Genomic DNA, 16,474 nt, shown 5'->3' with positions numbered 1-16,474 from the left:
GGGTGAACTTTGTTTTCCGACAAACTCATGGCTCCATCCATTCTGATTGGCCCAAACTTTGCTAAAGAGTGTAGTGAATCAAGATGATTGATGCTCTGAGCGTCTGTGTTTGTAACAATTGAAAAAGTCGCTCTAAGTGCAGATATTTCTCAAATAAATGGCAAATTATGCATCTTGGTCTGTGTAATTGCACATCCCTATAGGCTATTTTTATTTGAAATATTTATTTCTCTCAAAATGTACAAATCCAAATGTAATAAACATGTTAGTAACCATCAGTGTTGAAGTATTGTCTTGAAAGGGGAAAGGGAGGCAGATAACATGAGATTTCTCTTCTTTCTGCTCCTTTTCATTTATTTCACGTATGTTTGATATTGTGACACTGTCTATGTCTATTTATTTCATTCATAAAGTATAAAAAAACAAATAAATAAAATAAATAAATAAACACCATGAAAATGCAAGAAGTGATGTGGCTCTGTGACCTGGACCTGACACCAGCTGTTTCCATGACACCTGGAAAGTCATGGAGCCATTGCACTTTTTTTTGTTTTTGTTTTGAGGGCAGTAAGAATATTTTTAGTTTATTTACAGACTTGATATTTTGCACTTTTGTAACTAAGATCCTAAATTAAAGGACCCATCTCACGCAAAATCAAGTTTTCAGAGCTTTCTACCTTCTAAGAGTTTGTGTGGGCCTTGTAAATGTCACCGAAGTGGTTTTTAGATTGATTCGGCGTTTTGTTTTTTAACAAACTGCAACATATTTCTGCCACTCTCCCACGTGACAACTACATAAAGCTGCTACAACGATGACGCGTTTGAAGTAGCAGAAAACGCTTCGCCCAAAAAACCCAAATTGTGCTTGTTTATGTGCATAAGACACAATGTGAAAAGAGTTATTTTGCATGAGATGGGCCCTTTAAGGATTATTTTATGTCCAAAAAGTTGTTCATACATGTTTGCTTTGTGTTTTGTATGAAAGAGTGTAAATTTTATTTTCAGTTTTTTTGTATTTCTGGTCTTGTAGCTTTTATTACATCCATATGACACAACTACAGCGTACAGATGTGGAATAACAGGTTGTACTGAAAAAAAAGGATGTATAACACTTCATTAGGAGGTAAAAAGGAGGAGTTTAAAATGCAAAATTAAGAAAAAAATCCAGGCGAGGACAAATGTACTAAAATTGCCTTTAAGTTTGGGTTCGGTCAAGTGGTAATGGAGGGAAACAGGGGCAGATTTTTTACATTCAAATGTCTCTTATTCAGAAACTAGAGGAACTATTGAAATAAGTAAAGTATCAGAATGTAGGAAAGAGTTACACTCCAACAGGGTCAAGTTAAACCTGTGATATTCTTTCAAGTTGTTGACAAAAAATTTAAAAACTCATGTCGGGTAACGGAGGGAATGAAATATGAGCACTTTTTGGCAAATAAATACAAACAGTGATAACTCTTGGTTCTCACTTACATATCCTTAACAAACTGGTTTGAATATTTGCTTCATATAGGTTTCTACCATGTAGAAATAGTATTATATTCATGTTTACAGCTACTTTTTTAACTTTAGTTCAGTAGAGATTGCAAACTCCAGGGCTGAAATGATCCAAATGATTCTAGTGAAGGTGCGTGGAGTTTAAAAACACAGTGGAGCATGACATCACAAGGTGGAAAAAGAAGGAGTGATTTCAGTTTGAGGGAAGAACTCTGTAGGCCTAAATACGCAGGTTTGTTTGGTACGAGATTAGGTTGAAAAACCTCTTACTTTTTGAGTAATGAGATTTTTTATTAAGAAAAGTCATGGTAACGGAGGGAAAATTGTGCAAACAAGTAGAAGGTGCATGATTTTACATAATTTGTCAATTTTTTTCTTCCAAATACTTTAATATTACTTCAAAATGAAAGGAAACTATTTCTATAAAATATGTTATTTTTTTTTAAATCATGTTCCTTCATCAACAGTTCAAAGATGGAATAACACAAGATATGATGAAATACATCTGTTTATTTACATGATTTTCAGGTCTTTGAAATTTGGGAAATATTTTTTTGTTCCATGTTTCATACATGGTCTGTTTCAAACATATGGAACTTTAGAACCAAAAATGGTACAGAAAAAAGGTAAACAGTTTCATAAATTAGAGTACATATGTATCTGTTCAATACATTTTTATATCAGATGCATTAACTTTTTGGCCTTGTGTTTACTTCTGTTGACTGGGTCCGTCTGTGAAAGTTAAATCTTAATTTTTGTTTAATATTTCTTTCAGATTCAGTTTTGGCGTTTGCTCCGAGCTTCATCTTTCTCGTGTCAAAGTGAAAACCAAACAGCAGCAACAACAAAACTAAAAAGGTAACACAACTATGACAATCTCTCTCTTTCTCTCTTTCTTTCCGTCATATTTTTGTCTCTCCTTCGATCTCTCTCTCTTCGCTTTTTCTTTCCTTTCTGTTTCTCTAAATCTGTTGTTCCTCTCTCACATTATCGGACCTCTGTCCTTTTATTTCACTATTTCTTTGTCTCTTTTTATTCTTTCCTTTCTCTCTCTGTTTTGTTTTCTAACTCCATCTCTCTATGTTCCTCCGTCTTTCTCTCTCTCCGTCATATCCTCTGACCCTTGCGTCTTTCTCTCACCCTTCTGTCATTTTATCATCTGTTCCACCTTCCCTTTCTCTCTTCCTCTCTCTTCTTCTCTCTCCTTCTATCTATCTCTCTGCTTTCTCTTTCCTTCTCTCTGACCCCTGCCCCTTTTTTCTTCTTCTGTTCTTCCCTCTCTTCTCTCTCAATCTCTCTCTACATTCTTCTGTCTCTACAAACTCCTCCCCTCTTTCTCTCTCTCTTTAGTTTCTCTGCCTCCCTCTATCTCTCTTCCAGATTCTTCCTCTTCTTTCCCAAATCCGCGTATCATTCGTTCATTTGTTTTTCAAAATAAAATCAAAAATAAGAAAACGAAAAAAAAACAACTATTTTTATTCATTATTTGTCTCCAAAACTAAAATGAAAAATAAATAAATCAGGTCTAAAATGGTCTCAGTCGTCGTCTCAGTCCCAGTCTCGGCCCTGGTCCAGTCCCGGTCTCAGGACTAAACCAGAACTAAACCAAAACTGAACCAGGACTAAAACAGATCTAAACCAGCTCTAAATTAGGTCTAAACTGGTCTCAGTCCTGGTCTCAGTCCCGGTCCGGTCCTGGTCTCAGTCCTAAACCAGGACTGAACCAGGACTATACCAGGTCTTAGTCCCAGTCTCAGTCCCGGTCTGGTCTCGGTTTCCTGATCACATGACCCGACACTCCTGGTTCAGTCCTGGTTTAGTCCTGTTTTAGTCCTGGTTCAGTTCTGGATTAGTCCTGGTTCAGTCCTGGTTTAGTCCTGGTTCAGTCCTGGTTTAGTTCTGTTTTAGTCCTGGTTCAGTCCTGGTTTAGTCCTGGTTTAGCCCTGGTTTAGTTCTGGTTTAGTCCTGGTTTAGCCCTGGTTTTGTTCTGATTTAATCCTAATTAGTCTTGGTTTAGGACTGAGACCAGGACTGAGACCAGGACTGAGACCAAGACTGAGACCAGGACTGAGACCAAGACTGAGACCAAGACTGAGACCAGGACTGAGACCAGGACTGAGACCAAGACTGAGACCAGGACTGAGACCAAGACTGAGACCAAGACTGAGACCAAGACTGAGACCAAGACTGAGACCAAGACTGAGACCAGGATTGAGACCAGGACTGACACCTAGTTTAGTCCTGGTTCAGTTCTGGTTTAGTCCTGTTTTAGTCCTGGTTCAGTTCGGCATCACAGTTTAAGTCACGAAAACGAAAAACGTCCATTATCCTTTTTTTTTTTTTCCATTTTTCATTTAAACACAAAATCGAAAACTGAAAAAACAAATCATTATCAATTTTTTCATTTTGGTTTTGGAAACAAATAATGAAGAAAATAGTTTTTTTTTTTTCATGTCTTATTTTTAGTTTTATTTTGAAAAACGAATGACACAGGGATTTTCTCAGCTCCTCTTTCTTCCTCTCTCTTCTTTCCAGCTTTCTCTCTCTTTCTCTTTCCGTTTATCTCCGCTCCTGATGTCTCCTTTCTCTCTCCTCTCTCTTTCTTTTCAGACACTCGCACTCTTCCCTCATCTCTCTGTCTCTTTCACTCTCTTCTCTCTCTTCCCTTCTGTCTTTGGTTCCCTCGGTCGACCATTCCAGCTCTTTGCTCCGGCCTTTATCCTTTAAATCCCCACAGACCCGGCGACTCAGGAGAGAGAGAAAGAGAAAGAGAGAAAGAGAGAGAGCGAAAAGAAACAGCTTTAAACGCTTTGAGCCGTGGTGTGGAATGCCAAAGAACTACTGTGTGTGTGTGTGGGGGGGGGGGGGGAGAGAAAGAGAGACGGAGAGAGAGAGAGAGAGAAAGAGGGGTGAAGGGGGTCCGGGGCTGGCGCAGGATCTGGTATGCGTGACTGAACAAGAGGAGGAGAAAGAGAGGAAAAGAGGAGGAAAAAACTGCCTTTCTAACTTCTATAGAAACAATAGGAACTGACCGGAGCTGCGACCCTCAGTGTGTGTGTGTGTGTGTGTGTGTGTGTGTGTGTGTGTGTGTGTGTGTGGGTGTGTGCGTGTGTGTGTGTGTGCGTGTGTGCGTGTGTGTGTGTGTGTGTGTGTGTGGCTACTGCAGAAGTACTACAATAACTACTGATTGTACTACTATTGTACATTGTTACTTCAAAATAACAGACGTACAAAGTAGTGGTGCAGCAAATTACTCAAGTACTGCTGCTTTAGTTAGACTCCACCAGTTATGTAATCAGAGTACAAATTATGAGTAACTGTATTCGGTTACAGTTACTGTTTCAGTGAGTGGTAATTGGATTACAGTTACTTTGTTGAAATAAATGGATTACACAGAGGGATTTTCCTGTCTTCACATTTTGGGCTATGTTGCTTTTTTTTTTTTTTTTTCAGTAATTCCACTCATTGCTGGACACTAAACCAGGTCTAATCCAGCTCCAAACCAGGTCTAAACCAGGACTAAACCAAACCAGGTCTAATCCAGCTAATCCAAACCAGGTCTAAACCAGGACTAAACCAGGACTAAACCAGGTCTAAACTAGGTCTAAACCAGGACTAAACCAGGACTAAACCAGGTCTAAACCAGGACTAAACCAGGACTAAACCAGGACTAAACCAGGACTAAACCAGGACTAAACCAGGTCTAAACCAGGACTAAACCAGGACTAAACCAGGACTAAACCAGGTCTAAAACAGGATTTAACAGGTCTAAACCATGTTGCATGGACGTGTCTCCTCTTCTTCTATCAATAATATTTTTAATTTGGTTCAGTAAAGTCTGGGCTTTTTATTTTCTTTAAACAGACAAAATTTCTTATGTGAAGATTTCCTCGTCTTTGCTTTTCTACAGCAAATCAAGTAATCCAAAGTATTCAGATTACATTACTCACTTTAAGTAATTTAATGGATTATGTTACAAACTACATTTTGGGGTATGTAATCTGTAATCTGTAGGGGAATACATTTTAAAAGTCACCTTCCCGTCACACACTACAAGATTTTTCGGTCTTAAATTTGTTTTTTTAAACGTGGGCTACTGCAGAAGTACTAGAAAAACTACTAATTGTACTACTATTGTATACTGTTACTTCAAAATAATAGAAGTACAAAGTAGTGGTGCAACAAATTACTGAAGTACTGCTGCTTTAGTTAGTCCTGCTGTTTGGACGCCACCAGTGTTGGGGAGTAACAGATTACATGTACCGGAGTTACGTAATCAGAGTACAAATTATGAGTAACTGTATTCAGTTACAGTTACTGTTTCAATGAGTGATAATTGGATTACAGTTACTTTGTTGAAATAAATGGATTTTTCAGTATTTTCCTGTTTTTACATTTTGGTCTATAACCAGGTCAAAAGTAGGTTTGACCTGATTTAAGCAACGTTCAGACTGCAGGGCTTAACGCTCAATTCCGATTTTTTTGTGAAATCCGATGTTTTTGCGAGGTCGTTCACATTTCCAATTAAATGTGACTTGTATGTGACTCCAGTGTGAACATTAAACAGCCCAAAAGTGTCCCACATGTGACACTGGAGACACGACGACGTCAACCGCAGCGAGCGTCTCTGTGTTTACAGAAGTTGTCCAAACATGGACGCGAGCATCGAGCACCTGGAGATTTTAAAGTTCCTCTCGTACCGGAGCCAGAACATGAACAACTTACTTGTTTTAAGGAGGAGATTGAGAAGGAGAAGGACGAGGTTTTTGGTCGTGGTGTTTTGTGGGGCAGCGGCAGCGACGTCCGTTGAAAGGAACGTGTGGATGTGGAGACGGAGCCAAGAGTGGTGAGTGGTGATGTGCTTCACTTCAGTGACACGGAGTTCATTAACAATTTTCACCTACTTCAGCGCAGAATAGTGACGTTTGTGTCTTGTTGATAACGTGTAGGTGGATGAATGCACTTTGGCCGTTCAGACTGAAGTCACATGTCAAAAGATCAGATATGTATCAGTTTTAGGAGCACATATCCAAGTGTCCTGGGTCACATTTGAAAATATTGGATCTGTGTCGTTCAGACTGTCATTAAAAGATCAGATACAGGTCACATAGAGGCCAAAAAATCGGATTTGGGTCACTTCAGGCTGCAGTCTGAACGTAGCCTTAGTGTCTGGCAATGAGTGGAATGAGTGGTCTAAACCAAATCTGAAACCAGGTCTAACCACCCTAAAACCTAAAACCAGGTCAAAACCAATTCTAAACCAGGTCTACACTAGGTCTAAACCAGGACTAAACCAGGGATTTAACAGGACTAAATCATGCTGTGTAGATGTATCTCTTCTTCTATCAATAATATTTTTAATATGTTTATGTAAAGTCTGGGCTTTTTATTTTCTTTTAACAGACAAAACATCTTATGTTACGATTTCCTCGTCTTTGCTTCTCTCCAGCAAATCAAATAATCCAAAGTATTCAGATTACATTACTCACTTTAAGTAATTTAATGGATTACGTTACAAACTACATTTTGGGGTATGTAATCTGTAATCTGCAGAGGAATACATTTTAAAAGTCACCTTCCCAACACCGGACACCACAGGATTTTTCGGTCTTAAATGATTTTTTTTAAACGTGCGACAAAAAGCGCGCACCACAGACACGAGGATGATCTGATCAGACTTCAAATCTCCGATCGCAAAGTCTGCAGCGGGATCACGTCGGCTGTTTCCTGTCGACAGTAAAACCACTCGCTTTGAGATTCTTAAAGGGACAGTCCGAAATGTTGGACCCGGGGCTGGCACAGGCTGACCACGGCAAACGCCAGGATTTAAAAAGTAAATTTTAAAGCACTAATTAGCACTAAAAGCACAATCTGTCTTTCTGTCCGTGCGGCTGGTACCGATGTGGTGCAAAACATCCAGACAGAAGAGCAAAACCTGTTTGATTGGTTTTACTTATAACCAGTGTTGGGAAGGTGACTTTTAAAATGTATTCCCCTACAGATTACAGATTACATACCCCAAAATGTAGTTTGTAACGTAATCCATTAAATTACTTAAAGTGAGTAATGTAATCTGAATACTTTGGATTACTTGATATTGTCATGTTTTTTTTAGTTCTGGTTTTAGTCCTGGTTTAGTTCTAGTTTAGTCCTGGTTTAGTCCTGGTTTAAGTCCTGGTTTATCCAAGTGAAAACAGGAAAATCCATTTATTTCAACAAAGTAACTGTAATCCAATTACCACTCACTGAAACAGTAACTGTAACTGAATACTGAGTTACTCATAATTTGTACTCTGATTACATAACTCTGGTACATGTAATCTGTTACTCCCCAACACTGCTTATAGGCGAGTTTCAGCTGACGTCATTGTTATTAAAAGCCCGCGTTGCTGCTGGGAAATATTTTGGTCGGAGGCAAGAAACACGATAGCGTCAAACACAGTGCGTAACCTCGTGTATTTATCGACCGATAATGGTAAATTCCTGCTGCATTATCGGATGCACAAATAGAAGCACGGAAAAGAAGGAAAATGTCTTTTCTTATTCTGAGTGAAAAGAACCACTAACGGTGAATTAAACGACTTTCAAACATCCGCAGAGCAAACGTAGAAGATCCTAACAAACCGTGGACTCCAACAAGTTCAACAACACATCGAGACTCTTGGAGGTTTTCATCTTTTCTGCCTGTGAATGGCCCAGGAGTTTCCACCAAGTCATTGTGGATATCGCCAAGTGAATATTTGTCCAGGTAGTTGGAAATTTGGTTTGGTTCCACCTTTTGTCGGGGTTGAAAAGGGTGATTTGGCTCCGTCGATGCTTATGACCAATTTCTGGTCAAATGGTCTTGGGTCCTCTGCCGTTAGAGTGGATAAATAACCGGGATCAATACCCTTTACGTCAAGGGTGTCCAAACTTTTTTCATCAAGGGCCACATCTCTAAACACAAACAAAGCAAAGGGCCGATCGAGAGCCTTAGACTGGTGCTCAGTACTGTAAATAATTGAAATATGTGCATGTTTAACACGTTAGAATGAACCATCAGACTTTATTCATGCTAAGATCTTTAAAACCACACACTAAACATTTAATACTTAGTTTTATCAAGGTAGATTTTCGAAAAAACTTGCAGTGAAAAGTTCATTTATAATTGATGCAAGATAATTTGGGCCAATTCACCTGGAAGCCTGAGGGCCAAGAAAAATTTGTCTGGGGGCCGCATTTGGTCCACGGGCCGTAGTTTGGACATGTCTGCTTTACGTGTTTTCTCGCTCCGTCCGTCATGTTGAATTAGTGTTTCTTGCCGCCGACCAAAATAATTCCCAGCATGCAACGCGCGCTTTTGTCAACAATGAAACTCGTCTATATGCTGTTCTGAGCCGTTCGTCCTTCGCACGTTTGGCTCGTCCCGGGGAAAGAGTTTCTCAGGCCGCGGCACCAAACACCTCGACCTGAACCGGAGCTGCTCCCGCTGGATCAGGACTCGGGTTTGGACCGCTGTTCCCCGGTTTGTGTGGGCGTATCCCCAAACTTAACGATAAACCGAGATGACAAAAAAGGCGGTGGCAGCTGAAGTGTGTTGTTTTCTTCCGGTCGACGTAAATACGTTCGTGTCTCTGTCCAGTCAGAACCTTCCCCACCTCCAGACGCTGAGCGGAATTAAATACAGACGATTTAAAGAGATTTTCATGTAAACCTCAATTTGGAATTATTATTTCTATTTAAACTTGAATGGGAAGAATTTAATTTCAAACTCCAGGACCGAACCAGGACTGAACCAGGACTAAACCAGGACTGAACCAGGACTGAAACCAGGACTGAACCAGGACTAAACCAGGACTGAACCAGGACTAAACCAGGACTGAACCAGACTGGAACCACCAGGACTGAAACCAGGACTGAACCAGGACTGAACCAGGACCCAGGACTGAACCAGGACTGAACCAGGACTGACTGAACCAGGAAACCAGGACTAAACCAGGACTGAACCAGGACTAAACCAGGACTAAACCAGGACTGAACCAGGACTGAACCAGGACTAAACCAGGACTAACCAGGACTGAAACCAGGACTAAACCAGGACTAAACCAGGACTAACCAGGACTGAAACCAGGACTGAACCAGGACTGAACCAGGACTAAAAACTAGGACTAAACCAGGACTAAACCAGGACTAAACCAGGACTGAACCAGGACTGAACCAGGACTAAACCAGGACTAACCAGGACTAAACCAGGACTAAAACCAGGACTAAACCAGGACTAAACCAGGACTAAACCAGGACTAAACCAGGACTAAACCAGGACTAAACCAGGAGTGTTGGAACTGGCCAAGACGTGCGCCTGTGTAGACTCTTGGGTGATCAGGAAACCAGGGCCAGACTGGGACTCAGACCAGGACTGAGACCTGGTTTAGTCCTGGTTCAATTCTGGTTTAGACCTGTTCAGTCCTTTTTTAGTCCTGGTTCAGTCCGGCATCGCAGTTTAAGTCACGAAAATGGGCCGTTATCAGTTTTTTTCCATTAAACACAAATGTAAACACAAAATCAAAAAAATAAAAAAATAATCATTATTCGTTTTTTTATTTTGGTTTTAGAGACAAATAATGAAGATTTATTTTTTGTTTTATATTGAAAAACAAATTGAACGAATGATACAGGGATTGTGATCCAAACTTTTACCGCAGTGGTTCTGATGATAATTGCGAAGCAGCAGCTGGAGAATTCTCTCTTCACACTTTACGTCTGTCGGCTGAGGAGGAGAAGGGAAGAGCGTCGGAGAAGAGAGGAAGAAGACAAACTGAGTGTGAGGCTGTTCTACCTCAGCCCACTCCCGCATCCTGCTCACAAATCCAAAGAGACGTGGATCAAAGTCCGAAACCAGCCCGGATCGCGTCAGAAGAGCGACCCAACGAGCATGAACGACCGGAATTATTTTTTAAGAAGAATAAACGTTTACATGATCGAGAAATAAATTAATTCGGCTTTAAAATCTGAATAAACCACCCACTTACTTCGGAATTATAATCATTTTCATTTGGATTTAACTGTTTACATCAGGGGTGTCGAACTCAGTTTGTTCCGGGGGCCGTATCCAACCTACTTTGATCTCAAAGGGGCCGGATCAGAAAACTCATGTCATATAAACCCCAAAAATAACAATAACTTCAAATATTTGTGCAGAGAAACACAAATCTATTACAGAAATCTTTTTTAATTGATGAACTCTTTCTTATTATAAGTTTATAATATTATGAACAACCTGAAACTTTAAGAAAAATTCAATTACAACACAATGTTTTAACATGAACCTTGTATGTAAACAGGAATAAGTCCATTTTTCTTGGAAAATCCTGCACTCGGCTCCACTTTTCTCATGTTTGGACATTTTTCTGATGAGGGTGTCACGGTCAACAGTCAAAACGATCGTCCTTTAAGAGCGTTTGGAAAGAGACAAGTCTTCATTTGTGCTGCTCTGGTGGGAGGAGGCCACGTACAGAGACGCTGGAGACGCTGCTGTGATAAACACCACAGAAAATTACAAAATATTTTAATAGAAAATATAATTAAAATATTTTAGTAGAAAATCACCCAAGGGCCACATTAAAAGTCTTGGAGGGCCGGATCTGGCCCCCGGGCCGTATGTTTGACACCTGTGGTTTACATGGTCTTTTTAAAGCAGAATTAAATGATTTTTGTTGAATTAAACCTCTCATGCAAACGTGGCGACTGTGGAACATTCCGGACAAAGCGTAGTAGTAGTAGTCAGCGTTTCACCAGAAAAGCTCCACAGTGCGCCTTTAACGAACCGATAACTCTCACTGCCCGCGTTTCCAGCCTGCCTGCTCCGTCTCCGTCTCTGTGTGTGGCGTGTCAGCTTCCCACAATGCACCGCTCCTGACAGAAAGCAGAAACAGCCACGTTCGGATCTGATTTCGGAGCGGTGCCACACGTGAAACTAAACACTACAAAAATACACCAACCCGTGTCCCTGAGAACTCGTGTTTAAACTGTCAGATCCAGTGCATTTGTCACGCACGGGGGCTGATGTTTGGGCTGAGCGCACGAGCCGGAGCAGCCGGGGACTCCACACAGACGACTATTAACCCACGGAAGAGTCAAAAGTAGATTACGGAAAAGTATAGAGTACAGTACGTCTTTAAAGGTACTCTGTGTACTTTCTGGAGGAGGATCTGTTGTCACGGATACACTGCAAAAAGTAAAAATCTAACCAAGTTCAGACGACAAGAAAGTTTCATCATTAGGGATGTAACAAAAACCCAAATGTCGTGATATCGTATCGTCAAAGTTCTTAAAATAATATCGTGGACCATCACAATATACTGAATTCAGTCCTGTTTTAGTCTTGGTAAAGTCCTGTTTTAGTCCTGGTTCAGTCCTGATTTAGTCCTGGTTCAGTCCTCTTTTAATCCTGGTTCAGTCCTGTTTTAGACCTGGTTCAGTCCTGCCTTAGTCCTGGTTCAGTCTTGTTTTAGTCCTGGTTCAGACCTGGTTCAGTTCTGTTTTAGTCCTGGTTCAGTCCTGTTTTAGTCTTGGTTCAGTTCTGTTTTAGTCCTGGTTCAGTCCTGTCTTAGTCCTGGTTCAGTCCTAGTTCAGTCCTGGTTCAGTCCTGTTTTAGTCCTGGTTCAGTCCTGCCTTAGTCCTGGTTCAGTCCTGGTTCAGTTCTGTTTTAGTCCTGGTTCAGTCCTGTTTTAGTCCTGGTTCAGTCCTGTCTTAGTCCTGGTTCAGTCCTGTCTTAGTCCTGGTTCAGTCTTGTTTTAGTCCTGGTTCAGTCCTAGTTCAGTCCTGGTTCAGTTCTGTTTTAGTCCTGGTTCAGTCTTGTTTTAGTCCTGGTTCAGTCCTGTCTTAGTCCTGGTTCAGTCCTGTCTTAGTCCTGGTTCAGTCTTGTTTTAGTCCTGGTTCAGTCCTAGATCAGTCCTGGTTCAGTCCTGTCTTAGTCCTGGTTCAGTCCTGTTTTAGTCCTGGTTCAGTCCTGTTTTAGTCCTGGTTCAGTCCTAGTTCAGTCCTGGTTCAGTCCTGTTTTAGTCCTGGTTCAGTCCTAGATCAGTCCTGGTTCAGTCCTGTCTTAGTCCTGGTTCAGTCCTGTTTTAGTCCTGGTTCAGTCCTGTTTTAGTCCTGGTTCAGTCCTGTTTTAGTCCTGGTTCAGTTCTGTCTTAGTCCTGGTTCAGTCCTAGTTCAGTCCTGGTTCAGTCCTGTTTTAGTCCTGGTTAAATCCTGTCTTAGTCCTGGTTTAGTCCTGATTTAGTCCTGGTTCAGTCTTGTTTTAATCCTGGTTTAGTCCTGTTTTAGTCCTGGTTCAGTCCTAGTTCAGTCCTGGTTAAGTCCTGTTTTAGTCCTGGTTAAGTCCTGTCTTAGTCCTGGTTTAGTCCTGTTTTAGTCCTGGTTCAGTCCTAGTTCAGTCCTGGTTAAGTCCTGTTTTAGTCCTGGTTAAGTCCTGTCTTAGTCCTGGTTTAGTCCTGATTTAGTCCTGGTTCAGTCTTGTTTTAATCCGGGTTTAGTCCTGGTTAAGTCCTGTCTTAGTCCTGGTTTAGTCCTGATTTAGTCCTGGTTCAGTCTTGTTTTAATCCGGGTTTAGTCCTGTTTTAGTCCTGGTTAAGTCCTGTCTTAGTCCTGGTTTAGTCCTGATTTAGTCCTGGTTCAGTCTTGTTTTAATCCTGGTTTAGTCCTGATTTAGTCCTGGTTCAGTCTTGTTTTAGTCCTGGTTCAGTCCTGTTTTAGTCCTGGTTCAGTCCTGTCTTAGTCCTGGTTCAGTCCTAGTTCAGTCCTGGTTAAGTCCTGTTTTAGTCCTGGTTAAGTCCTGTCTTAGTCCTGGTTTAGTCCTGATTTAGTCCTGGTTCAGTCTTGTTTTAATCCGGGTTTAGTCCTGTTTTAGTCCTGGTTAAGTCCTGTCTTAGTCCTGGTTTAGTCCTGATTTAGTCCTGGTTCAGTCTTGTTTTAATCCTGGTTTAGTCCTGATTTAGTCCTGGTTCAGTCTTGTTTTAATCCTGGTTCAGTCCTGTTTTAGTCCTGGTTGAGTCCTGTTTTAGTCCTGGTTCAGTCCTGTTTTAGTCCTGGTTCAGTTCTGTTTTAGTCCTGGTTCAGTCCTGTTTTAGTCCTGGTTCAGTTCTGTTTTAGTCCTGGTTCAGTCCTGTCTTAGTCCTAGTTCAGTCCTAGTTCAGTCCTGGTTCAGTCCTGGTTCAGTCCTGGTTCAGTCCTGGTTCAGTCCTGTCTTAGTCCTGGTTCAGTCCTAGTTCAGTCCTGGTTAAGTCCTGTTTTAGTCCTGGTTCAGTCCTGTCTTAGTCCTGGTTTAGTCCTGATTTAGTCCTGGTTCAGTCTTGTTTTAATCCTAGTTTAGTCCTGTTTTAGTCCTGGTTCAGTCCTGTTTTAGTCCTGGTTCAGTCCTGTTTTAGTCCTGGTTCAGTCTTGTTTTAGTCCTGGTTCAGTCTTGTTTTAGTCCTGGTTCAGTCTTGTTTTAGTCCTGGTTCAGTCTTGTTTAAGTTCTGGTTCAGTCCTGGTTCAGACCTGGTTTAGACCTGGTTTAGTCCTGGTTTGGACCTGGTTTAGTCCTTGGTTCAGTTCTTGGTTCAGTCCCTGGTTCAGTCCTGGTTTAGTCCTGGTTCAGTCCTGGTTCAGTTCTGTTTTAGTCCTGGTTCAGTTCTGTTTTAGTCCTGGTTTAGTCCTGGTTCAGTCCTGTTTTAGTCCTGGTTCAGTCCTGTCTTAGTCCTGGTTCAGTCCTGTTTTAGTCCTGGTTCAGTCCTGCCTTAGTCCTGGTTCAGTCCTGTTTTAGTCCTGGTTCAGTCCTGTCTTAGTCCTGGTTCAGTCTTGTTTTAGTCCTGGTTCAGTCCTAGTTCAGTCCTGGTTCAGTTCTGTTTTAGTCCTGGTTCAGTTCTGTTTTAGTCCTGGTTCAGTTCTGTTTTAGTCCTGGTTCAGTCCTAGTTCAGTCCTGTCTTAGTCCTGGTTCAGTCCTGTCTTAGTCCTGGTTCAGTCCTGGTTTAGACCTGGTTTAGACCTGGTTTAGACCTGGTTTGGACCTAGTTTAGTCCTGGTTTGGACCTGGTTTAGTCCTTGGTTCAGTTCTTGGTTCAGTCCCTGGTTCAGTCCTGGTTCAGTCCTGGTTCAGTCCTGGTTCAGTCCTGGTTTAGTCCTGTTTTAGTCCTGGTTCAGTCCTGGTTCAGTCCTGTTTTAGTCCTGGTTCAGTCCTGTTTTAGTCCTGGCTCACGTGTTGTCGTCTACGATTTATATTCTGTAGGTGATTATAAAAGTCTGGAATGTTTCACAGTGCGGCATTAAACCTTTCTACCTTCACGGAGACCAAACCAGGCCAAGTTCCGGGTCAGATCTGCGTAAACGTAAGACAGAGCCGCTTAATATCACACTGTGGAACATTCCGGGCAGAGCAGTGGCGTATCCGTGGAAACGAGGAGCAGGTGACGTTACAGGGTTGGCCTTTAAAATCTAAAATCATATCCCGGCGTTGTCTTGTTTGCGTGTTTTGCATTTGGAGAAACAAACAGAAGAGGTTGATTAAAAAAGCCAGCAGGGTAGAACGCCTTAGTGATAATTAATTACACCAGTGATGCAGCCAAATCAAGGCGGCCGCCATTTTGAAGACAGTCGTAAATAATAAAAGATTTCCTCTCATCTCCTGTCAGCGAATGAGACAAAGGCGCAGAGCCGGGCAACGCCAAACAATACAGACTCCAGGCCAGTGCGTTACATGTGTCTGCTGGATTATTAGACGATTCTACGACTGTAATTTGTCTGATAAGTTACATATTTTTTGTTTTGCTTTTTTTTTTTAGATCAATTTTGAAATATGAACTAATACAATATAATCGCACACATCAGATTTGACTCTAACTGCAAGACCCAATAGAGAATTTGTGTTTTATTCTTTATAAAATTGCAAATAAAATAAAAAAAAATTCGAATACTTTTTTTGTTTTTTATAAATTGTTAACCTCAGAGCTTTATATGTAATTGTTTGTGTCCAAAATCGGGATGGGACTAGAAATATCGATATATCGTGTTGTTTAAACCTGGTTTAGTGCTGGTTTAGTCCTGGTTTAGTTTTGGTTTAGACCTGGTTTAGAACTGGTTCAATTCTGGTTTAGTCCTAGGTTAGTCCTGGTTTAGTTTTGGTTTAGACCTGGTTTAGTTTTGGTTTAAACCTGGTTTAGTTTTGGTTTAGACCTGGTTTAGTCCTTGGTTCAGTCCTTGGTTTAGACCTGGTTCAATTCTGGTTTAGTCCTAGGTTAGTCCTGGTTTAGTTTTGGTTTAGACCTGGTTTAGTTTTGGTTTAATCCTGGTTTAGACCTGGTTTAGTCCTGGTTTAGACCTGGTTTAGTCCTGGTTCATTCCTTGGTTCAGTCCTGGTTTAGACCTTTTTTAGTTCTGGTTTAGACCTGGTTTAGTCCTGGTTCAGTCCTGGTTTAGACCTTGTTTAGTTCTGGTTTAGTCCTGGTTTAGACCTTGTTTAGTTCTGGTTTAAACCTGGTTCAGTCCTGGTTTAGTCCTGGTTCAGTCCTGGTTCAGTCCTGGTTTAGTCCTGGTTTAGTCCTGGTTTAGACCTGGTTCAGTCCTCGTTCAGACCTTCTTTAGTCCTGGTTTAGACCTTGTTTAGTTCTGGTTTAGTCCTGGTTCAGACCTTCTTTAGTTGTGGTTTAGACCTGGTTCAGACCTGGTTTAGACCTAATTTAGTCCTGGTTTAGACCTTGTTTAGTTCTGGTTTAGTCCTGGTTCAGACCTTCTTTAGTTCTGGTTTAGACCTGGTTTAGACCTAATTTAGTCCTGGTTTAGACCTAATTTAGTCCTGGTTTAGACCTTGTTTAGTTCTGGTTTAGTCCTGGTTTAGTCCTGGTTATTCCTGGTTCAGCCCTTGGTTCAGTCCTTCTTTAGTTCTGGTTTAGACCTGGTTCAGTCCTGGTTCAGTCCCGGTTTAGACCTGGTTTAGTTCTGGTTTGTTTAGAGAAAGGAAACTTGT

At 41.2% G+C, this 16,474-nt stretch overlaps 1 protein-coding gene across 3 annotated transcripts in view; it reads left to right on the top strand.

The window, feature by feature from the left end:
- The window catches only part of wnt5b (wingless-type MMTV integration site family, member 5b), a 278,692-nt gene that overhangs the window by 151,711 nt on the left and 110,507 nt on the right, over positions 1-16,474 (top strand). For all 3 annotated transcript variants that reach the window (XM_055153863.1, XM_055153862.1, XM_055153861.1), the window contains one exon: positions 2,273-2,355. The gene's annotated coding sequence lies outside the window, so the exon portion shown is untranslated. The remainder of the gene's footprint in view (positions 1-2,272; positions 2,356-16,474) is intronic.

This window comes from Boleophthalmus pectinirostris, unplaced genomic scaffold (assembly GCF_026225935.1).
Source record: "Boleophthalmus pectinirostris isolate CB_2022bp ecotype Guang Dong unplaced genomic scaffold, ASM2622593v1 HiC_scaffold_18, whole genome shotgun sequence".
NCBI classification, from domain to species: Eukaryota; Metazoa; Chordata; class Actinopteri; order Gobiiformes; family Gobiidae; genus Boleophthalmus; species Boleophthalmus pectinirostris.
Note: the sequence above shows the minus strand (reverse complement) of the source record. Positions and strands in the feature narration are given on the sequence as shown.